Raw genomic sequence first — 15,502 nt, 5'->3', positions numbered from 1 at the left:
ACAAATTAAATAGAATTAGCAGACAAGAAAATCAATGAAGTTATGATAACTCTTACATATTCAAGAAGTTATAGACATGGGCCATAAACAAGCTCCAATGGAAACTTCTAAAGATGAAATTACAATACACAGAATGAAAAATACACTGGATTGGATTAACAGCTGATTAGACATTACAAAAGATAAGAATAATAAACTTGAAGACACAACAATAGGAATTACTCAAAATGAAACACAAGAAAAGATAAGTTTTTTTTTCCTTTGAAAGTAACCTTGTAGGGGCACCAGGGTGGCTCAGCCTGTTAAGTGTCCGACTTCGGCTCAGGTCATGATCTCATGGTTCCTGAGTGGGAGCCCCGCGTCGGGCTCTGTGCTGACAGCTCAGAGCCTAGAGCCTGCTTTGGATTCTGTGTCTCTCTCTCTCTCTGCCCCTCCCCCACTCATGCTCTGTCTCTGTCTCTTAAAAATAAATAAATGTTAAGAAAAAAGTTTTTTAAAAAGACACTCAAAAAAAAGCATTTGAAAAAATCCAATATTTATTCCTGATAAAACCTCTCGGCAAACCAAAAACAGAAGCGTCATCAACTTTATAAAGGGCATCTTTGAAAAACCTGTAGCTAATATCATACTTAATGACAGAAGTCTATACACTTTCTTATAATATCAGGAACAAGCCAGAACTATCCATTCTCACCAATTCTATACGTTGGACATTCTGGCCAGTAGAATAAGGCGAGAAAAGGGAATAAAGCCATACAGATTAGATAGTAAGAAATAAAACTTACAATCTGCAGAATTTGCAAGCAATATAATTGTTTATTTAGGAAATTCAGTGGAATCTATACGTACACACAAAAACCTACCACAACTAGTAAGTTAGTTTAGCAAGATTGCTAGATATAAGATCAATATACAAAAATCAATTGTATTTCTTTTTTTTTTTTTAACGTTTTATTTATTTTTGAGACAGAGAGAGACAAAGCATGAACGGGGGAGGGGCAGAGAGAGATGGAGACACAGAATCGGAAGCAGGCTCCAGGCTCTGAGCCACCAGCCCAGAGCCCGACGCGGGTCTCGAACTCACGGACCGCGAGATTGTGACCTGAGCTGAAGTCGGACGCTTAACCGACTGTGCCACCCAGGCGCCCCTGTATTTCTATATACTAGTAATAAAAATTCAAAAACTGAAATTTATAGGGGCACCGGGGAGGCTCAATTGGTTAAGCATCTGACTCTTGGTTTCAGCTCAGGTCATGACCTCGTGGTTCCTGAGTTCCAGAACATTGGCTCTGTGCTGACAGTGTGGAGCCTGCTTTGGATCCCCTCTCTCACTCTCTCTGACCCTCCCTTGTTCATGCTCTCTCTCTCAAAATAATTAAACTTAAAAAAATTGAAATTTATAAAACACTACCATTTACAATAGCATCAAAAAATATCAAATACTCAAGGATAAATCTGACCAAACCCGGAAAAGACCTGTACACTAAAACCTATAAAACACTGTAAGAGAAATTAAAGATCTAAATAAACAATGAGAGATGGGTAGGTCAGAAGATTCAATATTGTTAAGATGTCAATTCTCCCCCAAATTTGAACTACAGATTCAGTGCAATTCTAATCAAAATCCTGGCAGGCTTTTTTGTAGATGTTGATAAACTTAACTCACAAAAGCTCATATGGAAATGTAGAAGACCCAAAATAACCAAAAAGAACTCTGAAAAAGAACAAATTAGCTGATTTCAAGACTTAATATACAGCAATTATTTTCTACCGCTATGTAGCTAATTACTATAAACTTAGTGACCACCCTCAGTTCTTGCCTCTTCTTATTCTGAAAAGCAGCAGCTTCACCTGTGTTGAACTCCCCTTGTACCTGGAATCTCTCCTGGAAAAGCACATTCCTTCTCAAGGACTTGCCTGATTAAGTCAGGTCCACTAAGAATAATCTTAGTTTCTTAGTCAACTGTGCCACATTAACACAACATAATCACAGGAGTGATCGCCCATCATATTTACAGGTCCTTTCTATTATTATACAACAGTCACTGGAGACCATTTTAGAATTCTATCATCTACCCCAAATCAAGACAAAGTGGTAGTGGCATGATGATAAATAAAGCAATGGAACAGAACAGGGAATCTGGAAATAGACCTAGATAGATAGACAGATCGATAGATACCTGTTTTTCTACAAACATGTAAAGGCAATTTAATGAAGAAAGGATAGTCTTCATCAAATAGTATTGGAACAAATGGATATCCATATGCAAAAAAATCAATCGATATCTCTCACCACATATAAAAATTAACCCCAAATGCATCACAGACCAAATGTGAAGTCTAAAACTATAAATCATCTAGAAGAAAACACAAGAGAAAATCTTTCTTACCTTAGGTTAGGTCAAGATTTCTTAGATATGACACCAAAAGCAAAATCCATAAAAGAATAAACTGATAAACTGGATTTCATTTGTCTAGGTAGGAGACTGAAGGACCTTTATAGATTTTAGTCTGTAAATTTCTGCATTGTTTGAATCTTTTACAGCAATGTATTTCTATACTAAAAAGACAGAAAATACATAAAAGTAATATATATTCATTGAAGAAATAAAATTTTAAAATTACCTTTGAGACTACTGCTTGTAATTTGTTGTAACTCTCACAGAATTTTCTACGAAAAGAAATCATACCACAGATAATTCTGTCTCATTTTTCCTTAACATTATTACATGAATCCTGTCTAATATTATTAAATTATCCTTTGAAAAGGACAGTCCATTAATGGTTATACAATAGTTTGTCCATCTCTCCATTGTTGGCAATTGTTCACAATATTATTACTATTACAAATAGTACTGTAGTGCCTTACTTAAGATTTCTAGGAGTCAAGTAACTATCAAAAAAAATCTCAAGTGTTTCCCCACTAACGTCATTAAAGCTTAATTCACAATTAAAAAACACTGCATGAAAAGCTTGTACTTGTCTAAAACATCAATTGGTATGTATAAAGGAAACATCCCCATTTGAGATAAAATTCTAAAGAGGTTTACTCTGAAATCATGAACAATTAAGAATTTAATTATCAAAGGCACTGAGAGAATATTCAACTCCTGCAGAATCTCATTATCAACAGGCATTAGTCAGAGTTCCAAGTCCTAGATAACAGATAAACAAAAGGAGCTGACTGTTCTGTACAAAGGGGACCAAAAGTATCTTATGGATGGACTCCAGTTAGAAATTTTTGAAAACTATAAAAAATGCAATTTTCGGCACATCAACTCTTTTATTTACAAGCATATTTCTTTTCTTTCCAAATTTAGTTCATACTAATTAGAGATTTCACCAGCCTGAGAGCAAAAGAGCTTACAGTATATTGCCTATATACTGTAAAGATGACTTTATCTCCATACTTAATAAAATGAAAAAACCTTATCATAAGAACTTTAGTTTGGTATTTCTTAACAGTAGCATAGCTATTCCTCAATCAACAAGCCTTTAATGCATCCCATTAGAATGACCCAAATCTCTTCACAATAATATAAATAACTCAGTTGTGTTCTTCTCTATTAAAACTGCAAGTACTGTATGTTAGGCTTGACAAAGTACAACCAGTCCAGAACTGCAAAAGCAGATAATGATTATCAATGAACTCTTTCCCTACTCCTCCTTGTTGAAACTATTTGTGTGCTCCACCCTACCTCTGTATGACCAGTTGCAGAACAATCTGGCCCCCACTGAAAATGACTGAACTGAAAGGAGCATTACCTTCGTGAATCACACTGACTCAGTATCTGTGACAGATACGATGAATTTGGCACTGATGAATTGGCATCTTTTCCAATCTCCCTCTAGTTGTTTTCTGCTACTACAGAGGTTGAAAGCTAAAAAATTATTCCCCAGGATCCCTTGCAACTAGAGTTCTAAATGTGAATTAGGTTCGGTCAAGTGGATTCTCTGACAAGAGATACGGAAAACAGTAAGTGAAGTAGGGGCCATTTTCCTGAAGTTCTGGCTGTCCACAAGACAGACTATGTAAATGTTGGGTGTGTGTTGTATGTGTGTGTGTGTGCATGTGCGCACAATTCTCCAGTTTTCAGTCACTAAGTGTTGAGTATAAGGAAGAAGTTGCAATTGCAGAGCAGCAATGCTGCCTTTCTAATGCATGCATCAGACACGATGATACGTTCTTTGTTTTGTTTATGTTTGTTAAACCATACATAAAGCTTACTATTTTAACAATTTTTTAAGTACAGAACAGTAGTATTAAGTACATTCACATGGATGTGCAACCATCACCACCATCCACTTTCAGAACTTTTTCTTCATCCCAATTGAAAACTTTGTATCCATTAAACAATACCCCCCCCCCCACCATTATCCCCTACTTCCTCACCCACAACCAACATTCTACTTTCTGTCTCTATAAATTGGACACTAGGTACCTCATATAAGTAAGACAATATTTGTCTTTCTGTGTCTGGCTTATTTTCCTTAGCATAATGTCTTCAAAGTTAGTCCATGTTGTAGCATGTTATCAGAATTTCCTTCCTTTTTAAGGCTGAATAATATTTTGTTGCATGGGGGCGCCTGGGTGGCTCAGTGGGTTGAACCTGAACCTTGATTTCAGATCACATCATGGTTCATGAGTTTGAGCCCCACATCGGGCTCTCTGCTGACAGCATAGAGCCTGCTTGGAATTCTCTCTCTCTGCCTATATCAAAAATAAACAAACATTTAAAAAATATTTCATTATATACATATATCACATTTTGTTTACCCATTCATCCATCAACAGACATGAGTTGCTTTCAACTTTTGGCTATTGTGAATAATGCTCCTATAAACACAGCTGTACAATAACTGTTCAAGTCCTATTTTCGCTTCTTTGGTGTATAAACTCAGAAGTAGAATTGCTGAGTCTTTGGTAATTTTTTTTATTTTCAGGAATCACCACACCATTTTTCTTTTTCTTTTCTTTCTTTTTTTTTTTTTTAGAGAGAGAGAGAGAGAGAGAGAGAGAGAGATGGCGCAAGTGAGAAGGGGCAGAGAAAGAAAGAGAGAAAAAGAGAAAATCTCATGAGGGACTGAGAGAGTACTGTGGGGGGAGAGAGAAGCAGGGCTCACCCAAAGCAGGACTCAAACTCACAAACTGTGAGATCATGACCGAGTCAAAGCAAGCTGCTTAACCAACTGAGCCACCCAGGAGCCCACCATACCATTTTTCAAAGTAGCTATACTATTTTACATTTCCACCAGCAATGTACAAGTGTTCCAATTTTTCCATACTCTTGCCAACACTTGTTATTTTATTTTATTTTTTTTTTTTTAACAATAGTCATCCTAGTGGATGTAAAGTATAAAGTAGTTTTTATTTGATTTCCATAATGATTAGTGATGTTGAGAATCTTTTCATGTGCTTACTGGACATTTGTATATTTTCTTTAGGGAAATGTTTGTTCAAGTCCTTTGCCTATTTTTGAATCAAGTTGGTTTTGTTGTTGAAATGGTATATTCTTTTTAATTTTTTTAATGTTTTTATTTCTTTGTGAGAGAGAGACAGAGCATGAGCGGGGAGGGGCAAGAGACAGAGGGAGACACAGAGTCTGAAGCGGGCTCCAGGCTCTGAGCTGTCAGTACGGAGCCCGATGTGGAACTTGAACTCACGGACCACAAGACCATGACCTGAGCTGAAGTCGGATGCTTAACCGACTGAGCCACCCAGGTGCTCTGAAATGGTACATTCTTAAAATTGTTCCATGCTGGCCTTCTAATACCTTTGATGACTGTGGCAAAGGTAGCACTTCTTTGGCACACAAGTTCAAATCTTGTTATAGAAGTCATTCCTAGCAGCCCAGCCCAGAGCCTAGAGTAGTTTCTATCTCTTGTAATTGAACTCGCCTGAATATGTCAGTACAGGCCAGGCCATTCAATCTTCCCAGTTGTTAACTTTCTTTTCTTTTCTTCTTTAAATGTTTACTTATTTATTTTGAGAAAGGGCAGGCATGTGGGAGCAGGGGAGGGGCAGAGACAGAAAGAAAGAGAGAATCCCAAGCAGGCTCTGCACTCTTAGCACAGAGGCCTGACATGGGACCTGATCCCACCAACCATGAGATCATGACCTGAGCTGAAATCAAGAGTTGGGACACTCAACCAACTGAGCCACCCAGGTACTCCAAACTGTCATCTTTCAAAGCAAGTGAAGTACCTAAGGTTAAAGGCTTCAAGCTTGCTCACAAGGTCCACATTCTAGTTCAATTCTAGGTAAGGCAAATAAATTTATGCTATTTCAACTTCCTGGGAAATTAATTAAGCAGGATAGGGTTTCATCTGTCCCCCCCCCCCCATTAAATGCACATACTCTTGCATTATCTTTGGAATGAATGACTTGTTTTATTTCAATAAGCTGTACAACATATTTTTTTCTCAACCAAGCACACTGTGCCAATGGAAAAAGATGAAGCAGTAAAATGTCCCATTGATAATTTAAACACGACAAAGGCTCTGATCTGGTCATTTCATCTATTAAATAGGTTCAACTCTATCTATTAAGAATAAGAAAGTAGACAGGTGCCCCACGGCTTCTAGCCAGCCGTAGGTCTCCTGGGAGTACAGGAAAAGTGAGGAGGCTGTGGGCTTGGGTGCACCAGACTGCCTACTGTGAAGCCCACAGGGGAGAAAATAAAGGAGGCAAATAGCACGACAAATTAAAGAAAGGGGGAAAAAAAGTAAAACATGAATATATCTAGCAAAAAAAGTTATCTAGCACCTAGGGCAGCAGGAGAGCTTAAGAGATTTTTTACGTTAGATTATTTTTATTTTTAGAGACTATAGTAGGGATTACTAAGAATATTACAAAGACCTGTATGATGAGCACATAATAGGTTCTCAACAAGCATTATTAAATAAATGTGCAAAAACAAAGTAGCAATCAAAATAACTGCTCCGGGGCGCCTGGGTGGCGCAGTCGGTTAAGCGTCCGATTTCAGCCAGGTCACGATCTCGCGGTCCATGAGTTCGAGCCCCGCGTCGGGCTCTGGGCTGATGGCTCAGAGCCTGGAGCCTGTTTCCGATTCTGTGTCTCCCTCTCTCTCTGCCCCTCCCCCGTTCATGCTCTGTCTCTCTCTGTCCCAAAAATAAAATAAACGTTGAAAAAAAAAAAAAAATAACTGCCCCAATGCCCTTCCAAACAGGATTATTAAAAACAAAACGCCTTGTTTTACACTGGCTATTTCATTCTTAAGAGTATAGTCTTAAAAAGATTTTACATTTTCCCTTTATGCACATTTTTAATAATAAAATTTTATTACAAATTCTTCAGGGCTTCAGTTTTACATCAACAAATTTAGAATGTCTAACTGCCAAGAGACAACCCCTGGTCACTAATTTGATAAACCCATAGGAATCAGGATCTGGTAATCAGCCTCAATGATTCAAAACTTGATCTTTTGTCATTACCCCAGAGTTGATCAAATTGAGTGAGACTACAAGCGAACTTATATAAGGTACTGATAGATAAACTAGAATGCCAATACTAGGCACATAAGTGTCTAGAAAGAATACTCAAGAATCTTGTCCCAGGCAGATTTGTTCACAACTCTGAAGTATCTAGAAGGCTGACTTAATAAGCAGAATGTTACTTATAGAGTAAGTAATCAGAGCACAGAAAAGCAGATGATTTTAAGCAACATTTTTATGAGACTTAATGCATAATGTCTGTGCCTCACAGAGTATCTGTCTAGAAAAAGTTGTTTACATCTCTCAGTTTATCTCTCTTTTCCACACAGAGTAGATATAAAAAACCTTTGACTCCTCCTTTGCCTATGCTCCATGGAATCAATATAAACAATGGTTTTCAACCTGGCTACACATTAGAATAATCTGAAATTTAAAAAAAAAAAAAACATGCCTGTTCTACTTCCCATGCTTTTTTTTTTTTTTTTTTTTTTTTAACTTTCTTACTGGATCAGAATCTGAGAAGCTTGACATCTGCATTTTTTAAAAGCTCCCCAAGTGATTCTGAAGCACTACACCAGACCATCCAATCTAACTCTGCTTGTTCTTCTACTTCTGGCTTGGCTAACATTCAATCTTTCAAGTTCCTTCACACATATCTTATTTCATCCATTATATGTTGATTCTGTGTTGAGCAGCTGTTTCTCCTATATAAAAATCTACATGATACAACTGAATAAACTATACCTATACACAGAACTGCAGGTAAAGACATATCACACTCTAGGGTTGACTACTGATATATATTAAGAAAAACTGCATTTAGTTTATACTAAAAATAATCCTTCAGAGTCTGTTTATAATACCCTAGCATCCAGGAAACAGAAACTTTTTATTATTTTAAATAACTGATCATCAGGAGACTATAGATGCTGGAGAGGATGTGGAGAAACGGGAACCCTCTTGCACTGCTGGTGGGAATGCAAATTGGTGCAGCCGCTCTGGAAAGCAGTGTGGAGGTTCCTCAGAAAATTAAAAATAGACCTACCCTATGACCCAGCAATAGCATTGCTAGGAATTTATCCAAGGGATACAGGAGTACTGATGCATAGGGGCACTTGTACCCCAATGTTTATAGCAGCACTCTCAACAATAGCCAAATTATGGAAAGAGCCTAAATGTCCATCAACTGATGAATGGATAAAGAAATTGTGGTTTATATACACAATGGAATACTACGTGGCAATGAGAAAAAATGAAATATGGCCTTTTGTAGCAACGTGGATGGAACTGGAGAGTGTGATGCTAAGTGAAATAAGCCATACAGAGAAAGACAGATACCATATGTTTTCACTCTTATGTGGATCCTGAGAAACTTAACAGAAACCCATGGGGGAGGGGAAGAAAAAAAAAAAAAAGAGGTTAGAGTGGGAGAGAGCCAAAGCACAAGAGACTGTTAAAAACTGAGAACAAACTGAGGGTTGATGGGGGGTGGGAGGGAAGGGAGCGTGGGTGATGGGTATCGAGGAGGGCACCTTTTGGGATGAGCACTGGGTGTTGTATGGAAACCAATTTGACAATAAATTTCATATATTAAAAAAAAAAAAAAAAAAAAACAACTGATCAAATGTACCCACAATTTGGGGTGCCTGGGTGGCTCAGTCGGTTGAGCATCTGACTCTTGATTTTGGCTCAGGCATGATCTTATGTTCCGTGGGTTCAGAGCTGTGTTGCAATCTGCTTGACAGTGTGGAGACTGCTTGGAATTCTCTATGCCCCTCCTCCACATGTGCTCACACATGTGCACACTTTCTCTCTCTCTCAAAAATAAATAAATAAATTTACCCACAATCTATATATTAAAAAAAAAATTTAAAAAAAAATTTTTTTTTTTTCAACGTTTATTTATTTTTGGGACAGAGAGAGACAGAGCATGAACGGGGGAGGGGCAGAGAGAGAGGGAGACACAGAATCGGAAACAGGCTCCAGGCTCTGAGCCATCAGCCCAGAGCCCGACGCGGGGCTCGAACTCACGGACTGCGAGATCGTGACCCGGCTAAAGTCGGACGCTTAACTGACTGCGCCACCCAGGCGCCCCTAAAAAAATTTTTTTTAATGTTTATTCATGTTTTTGATAGAGCATGAGTGGGGGAGGGGCAGAGAGAGAGGGAGACACAGAATCTGAAGCAGGCTCTAGGCTCTGAGCTGTCAGCACAGGGCCTGACACAGGACTCAAACTCCCAGACCATGAGATCATGACCTGAGTTGAAGTCGGACACTTAACTGAATGCGCTACCCAGGTGCCCCCACAATTTATATATTTCTGAGAATTATAAGGAAAAAAAGTCTTCAAAACATAGTAAGAAAGCTAAAAAAAAAAAAAAAAAATCTATAATAAATATTAAGTCTATAAATCCCTGGTAGGATTTAAGAGCTTTATTTTCAACCTGTCCTTTAACTTAAAAGAAAATTAGCATGATATGGTGAAGAGCAGTGAATTGGTTGTCAAAATTCTTGGAGCTCAATTTCAACAACATTAATTAACCTTTTAGGTGATTTAAAACAATCTAAACTTCTTGGCATCTCAATGCCTTATCTATAAAATGAGGAGGCAAAGAAAGAGCTAATAGAAGGAAACTAATATTTATGAACATCTATTATAGATCAGACACTGTCCAGGATGATTTCACATGTGATTTAATAATAATAATATTAACAGCAATAATTGTAATAATAATTCCTGCTTCATCTTTGCCTAGTTGCTTTGGGGACTCTGTCTGACTGGACCTGTTTTATGTTTTATTTTATTCATTATTTTTTTAAGATTTTATTTTAATTTTTATATTTATTTATTTTTAAGAATATATATTATTTCTCCTCCTTTTTTATGTTTATTTATTTTTGAGAGAGAGAGAGAGAGAGAGAGAGAGAGACAGAGTGATATCAGGGAAGGGGCAGAAAGAGAGAGGGAGACACAGAATCCAAAGCAGGCTCCAGGCTCCGAGCTGTCAGCACAGAGCCTGACGTAGGGCTTGAACCCACGGACTGTGAGATTATGACTTGAGCTGAGGTCAGTCATTCAACTGACTGGCCACCCAGGAGCCCCTAGGATTTTATTTTTAAGTAATCTCTACACCCAACGTAGGGCCTGAATTTAAAATCCCAAGGGGCGCCTAGGTGGCTCAACTGGTTAAGTGTCCAAATTCATTCAGATCACATCATGATCTGGCAGTTGGTGGGGTCAAGCCCCGCATCAAGCTGTGCTGATAATGTGGAGCCTGCTTGGGATTCTCTCTCTCAAAATAAAACTTAATAAAACCCCCAAAAACTGAAGATGTCAAATGAGACTAGCTAATCACTCTCAACACCAAAATATCTTCAGAATAAAAAAATACATACTAGAAATAAGATCCAGATGATTTGGAGGTGATTTGTAATACAGCTTCTTCATTATAAAACTTTCAACTTTTGTTAAGAGACACTTTTACAGATAGAAATAATACATTTTCCTCATTATTTGTTGGGAAATCTAGGCTATTTAGGTACCAAAATCAGGTACATACACGTATTAATAATACAAACAAATAGCTGGATTTCAAAAAATCTTTTCATTTCAGGCAACTATTAATTTCCCTTATTTTATAACCACCATGTCACCAGCCCAGTATCCCAATGAATAACTCTGTTCTTTCCCCCAGGGGAACTACAAACCTATCTTTGTGATAATCCCTTGTTTTTCTTTATAGTTTCAGTACCTATGCATATATTCATAAACAATACAGTTTAGTTTTGCTTGTTTTTCTCTTTTATATGAATCGAATCACACTGTATGCATTCTTCAAGTATTACACAAAAGTAGATCGTAGCATTCACTTGTTTTAAAAAAATTTGAATGACAGTAATTTTGGAAAAAGTTTAGAGGACTGCTAAATTGATAAAAACAGACTCAAGATTCAAAGTAATATAGGAAATGTTAAATAGCCATTTTAATTTGTCCATGAAGACAAAATTAATGGTATATCACCTCAGAAGAATTAACTGCACAAAATAGGGAAGCATATTCAACAAGAACCAAAAAAACTCAGTTATCATATTCTTCAAAGGAAGAAGACAAAAGTATGTACTATTCCTTGATATGAACTCATAATCCTTTTTCAGTAAAAAGTCCCTGGAAGACTTGTTTCTTTGACTTTTGTATGATTAGTACAATGAGGTGAACAGGATTATCAGTTACCCAATCAACACCTACTGGAAGAGGAATACAGTGGGCAGGATGTGCAGGTACAAGATATTCCATCTCTGCAGAGTGTTGTTCTTTAAAAGAATGTATGTCCTAACTCACACACTCTTTGATTTCTGAACTGAGTTCAGTACATTTTTAGGAAGTAACAACAGGCAATAATTAGATTAGCTACCACCTTAAGACATTTATGAAGGGCCAGAAAGTGCTCTAAGTGTTTAACTTGTATGTTCATATAATTCTCACAACCACATAAAGTAGGCATTATCATCTTCCTCAGTTTACAGATGAGATAACTGAAACAGATGGGTTAAATAACTTGCCCAAGATAAACTTGTACTAGTAACTAGTACAGACAGGTTTCCAACCCAGGCAATCTCATTTCAAAGTCCATGTTCTTTCTCACTACACCACACCACCTCACATAAGCTGAGGGTTCTTGTACTTCTGTAGGGATTGAATCTCATAAACATTAAATATTTTCTAGTTATCAGCAGAGGAATGTATCAAAGGTTTTCAGTTACATTACATAAAGATTACATCAATGAGACTGCTTAATGATGGAAGCTTTTTGAATTACAAATTTGCACCGTACAGGCTCAAACATTTACTGTCTGCTATATCCAGATGTCAGGTAATAAGGCACTGGGGATATAGACAGTATTAAAATGCCCTCATGTTATGTTTGTTCACCTACTAAATATTTACTGTGCACACACTACGAGAAGAGTATCTCACTAGGCAATGTAGCACTTACCTAGATAAATATGAAACAGATCCTGGCCTCAATGATTTTTAGTCTAGAAAGGGATATTAAAGAAAGTCATTATGAAAAAAAGGTAAAACAAATTACAGCTGCTATTCATATACATTAGCTCACTTAATCCTTAAAACAACACTAATAAAGTGGTTACTTATGAAACTTGTTTAAAAAATTAGGAAGTTAAGGGAAAGAGAGGTTATTTCCAGTTGGTGAGATCAGAAGAGTTCTTGGAAGTGACATCTGAGCTGAGCCTTTAAGGAAGGGTGAAGCTGTGAACAGAGACGGAAAAATAAAAGTACACTAACAAAGGGGCAGCTGAGTGGCTCAGTCGGTTAAGCGTCTGACTTCAGCTGAGGTCATGATCTCATGGTTCGTGGGTTCAAGCCCCGCGTCGGGCTCTGTGCTGACAGCTCAGAGCCTGGAGCCTGCTTCAGATTCTGTGTCTCCCTTTCTCTCTGCCCTTCCCTTGCTTGTGCTCTGTCTCTCTCAGTCTCTCAAAAATAAACGTTAAAAAAAAAAAAAAAGTACACTAATAGAGGAAAATTGTATGAGCAAAGGTATGAAGACAGAAAACAATGGAGAACTATTAGTGTTCACAGGGCACAAAGGACTACTGGGATATTAAGCTGAAAATATAAATTGGGGCTAGATCATGGAAACCTTTGTCAAGTTAATGATATTCTTTAAAAAATTTTTTTAATGTTTATTTACTTTTGAGAGAGAGAGAAAGAAAAAGAAAGAGAGAGGCAGAAAGAAAGGGGGACAGAGAATCTGAAGCGGGCTCCACGGACAGCAGAGAGTGTGGGGCTTGAACTCAACAAACCGTGAGATCATGACCTGAGCGAAAGTCAGAGGCTTTAACTGACTGAGCCACCTAGGTGCCCCATCAAGTTAAGGTTATTCTATAGACAATGGGGAACCACTAGAGATTTTTGAGTAAGAGGATGACATAATAAGTGTGCTTTAAGGAGAATAGCTGTCAGAAAGTGTAAAACAGACTGTGAGGGATGAAGCTAGCATAAAAGTATTTAACAGACTAAATGAAGGAAATAGCTTCTAAAAATAGAGGCTTCACAGTTCGTGGGTTTGAGCCCTGTGTCGGGATCTGTGCTGACAGCTCTGAGCCTGGAGCCTGCTTCAGATTCTGTGTCTCACTCTCACTCTGCCCCTCCTCCACTCACACTGTGTCTCTCTCAGAAATAAATAAACATTAAAAAAATTGAAAGAAAATTTAAAAAATAGAGGCAAGAGATGAAGGAAATACGACAGCAGATGGAAAAATGGCGGTAACAGCATTCTTTCTGATAAAAACTTTTTTTTAAAGTTTATTTTGAAAGAGACAGAGTGCAAGCAGGGAAAGGGCAAAGACAAAGAGAGAGAGAGAGAGAGAAAGAGAGAGAGAGAGAAAGAATTCCAAGCAGGCTCTACACCAGCAGTGCAGAGTCAGACACAGGGCTCGAATCCACAACCTGAGCCAAAGTCGGACGCTTAACTAACTGAGCCACCCAGGCGCCCCTCTGACAAGTACATTTTTATTTACTTTTTTAATTTTTTTTAACGTTTATTTATTTTTGAGACAGAGAGAGCATGAACGGGGGAGGGGCAGAGAGAGAGGGAGACACAGAATCGGAAGCAGGCTCCAGGCTCTGAGCCATCAGCCCAGAGCCTGACGCGGGGCTCGAACTTGCGGACTGCGAGATCGTGACCCGAGCCGAAGTCGGACGCTTAACCGACTGAGCCACCCAGGCGCCCCTGACAAGTACATTTTTAAAAAGAGCCTATGTGGACTTCTGCTTGTGGGAAGATGGAGTAGACATACTTTTCACTATTACTCCCTGGATGAACTCAAATCTAGAACATACAAAGAATTCCTAAAATTCAACAATAAGAAACTAAAAATCTAATTAAAATCGGTGAAAGACATGAACAGGCACGTCATCAAAAAAGATGTATGAATGGCAAAAAAGCACATGAAAAGATGTTCAACATCACCAGCTGCTAGGAAAATGCAAATTAAGACCATGATGAGGTATAAATTGTTACAATATGGAATGCTGTCAAGGATGCAGAGAAACTGGACCTCTCACACACTGCTGGGGGAAAGTAAAATTGTACAGCCATGCTGGATGATAGTTTGGCCAATTTCTTTAAAATCTGAGCATACGCTTACCATACAACCGAGCAACTGTACTTCTGGGCATTTATCCAAGAAAAATGAAAACTAAGGTTCACACAAAAACCTGTATACAAATATCCCCAGCTTTATTACTTTTAATAGCTGAAAGGTGTATAAAAACAAAATATCCCATAATATGTGAACAGTTTAACTGTGGTACATCTATATCATGGAATACTATTTAGCAATAAAAATTAATAAACTATGGATACATACAATAAGTAGATGGATCTCAAGGGCATTGTGCTATTTGGAAAAAATCCAATCTCAAATGGTCATATACAGTATGATTCCCTCTGTAATATCCTCAAAATATCAAAATTATACAGGTGGAACACAGGAAAGAGTACGTATTGAGGGTGGAGGGTAACCCAAGGGAGATACTTACAGTGATGGAATAATTCTATATTTAAAAAAAAAATTTTTTTTTTAACTTTTAAAATTTATTTATTTAAGTAATCGCTACTACACCCAATGTGGGGCTTGAACTCACGACCCAGATATTAAGAGTTGCATACTCTTCTGAGCCAGCCAGGTGCCCCTCTATATCTTAATCAGTGCAATGGTTAAACAAATCTACTCATGCTAAAGTAACATACAACTACACACACCTTTTGAACCAATGTCAATTTCCAGGCCTTGATATTGTACTATAAATATGTAAGATATAACCAGTGAAAGGTATGTGGGATCTCTCTGTACTATCTACACAACATACTGTGAATCTTTAATTATTTCAAAATAAAAGTTAAAAAAAAATTTAAAGGAGCAAAATGTCCTAAAAAATAGCAGATGCATCATATGTATGTATCTTTAAATAAGTAAAATGTCAAACTATTAAGAGTTCTCCTCCAGTGGACTCCTTCACTAT

The 15,502-nt window shown here is 37.6% G+C and overlaps 1 protein-coding gene across 5 annotated transcripts in view; it reads right to left on the bottom strand.

Annotated features, from left to right (window-relative positions):
* Positions 1–15,502, bottom strand: part of SAMD8 (sterile alpha motif domain containing 8) — a 52,131-nt gene that overhangs the window by 28,625 nt on the left and 8,004 nt on the right. For 2 of the 5 annotated variants that reach the window (XM_045439690.1, XM_045439689.1), the window contains one exon: positions 12,450–12,492. The exons of the other annotated variants lie outside the window; for them this stretch is intronic. The gene's annotated coding sequence lies outside the window, so the exon portion shown is untranslated. The remainder of the gene's footprint in view (positions 1–12,449; positions 12,493–15,502) is intronic. 5 annotated transcript variants of the gene reach the window in all.

The sequence above is a fragment of the Leopardus geoffroyi genome, chromosome D2, assembly GCF_018350155.1.
Source record: "Leopardus geoffroyi isolate Oge1 chromosome D2, O.geoffroyi_Oge1_pat1.0, whole genome shotgun sequence".
Taxonomy (NCBI): domain Eukaryota; kingdom Metazoa; phylum Chordata; class Mammalia; order Carnivora; family Felidae; genus Leopardus; species Leopardus geoffroyi.
The sequence above is the reverse complement of the archived record's forward strand: the minus strand, read 5'-3'. Positions and strand labels throughout refer to the sequence as shown.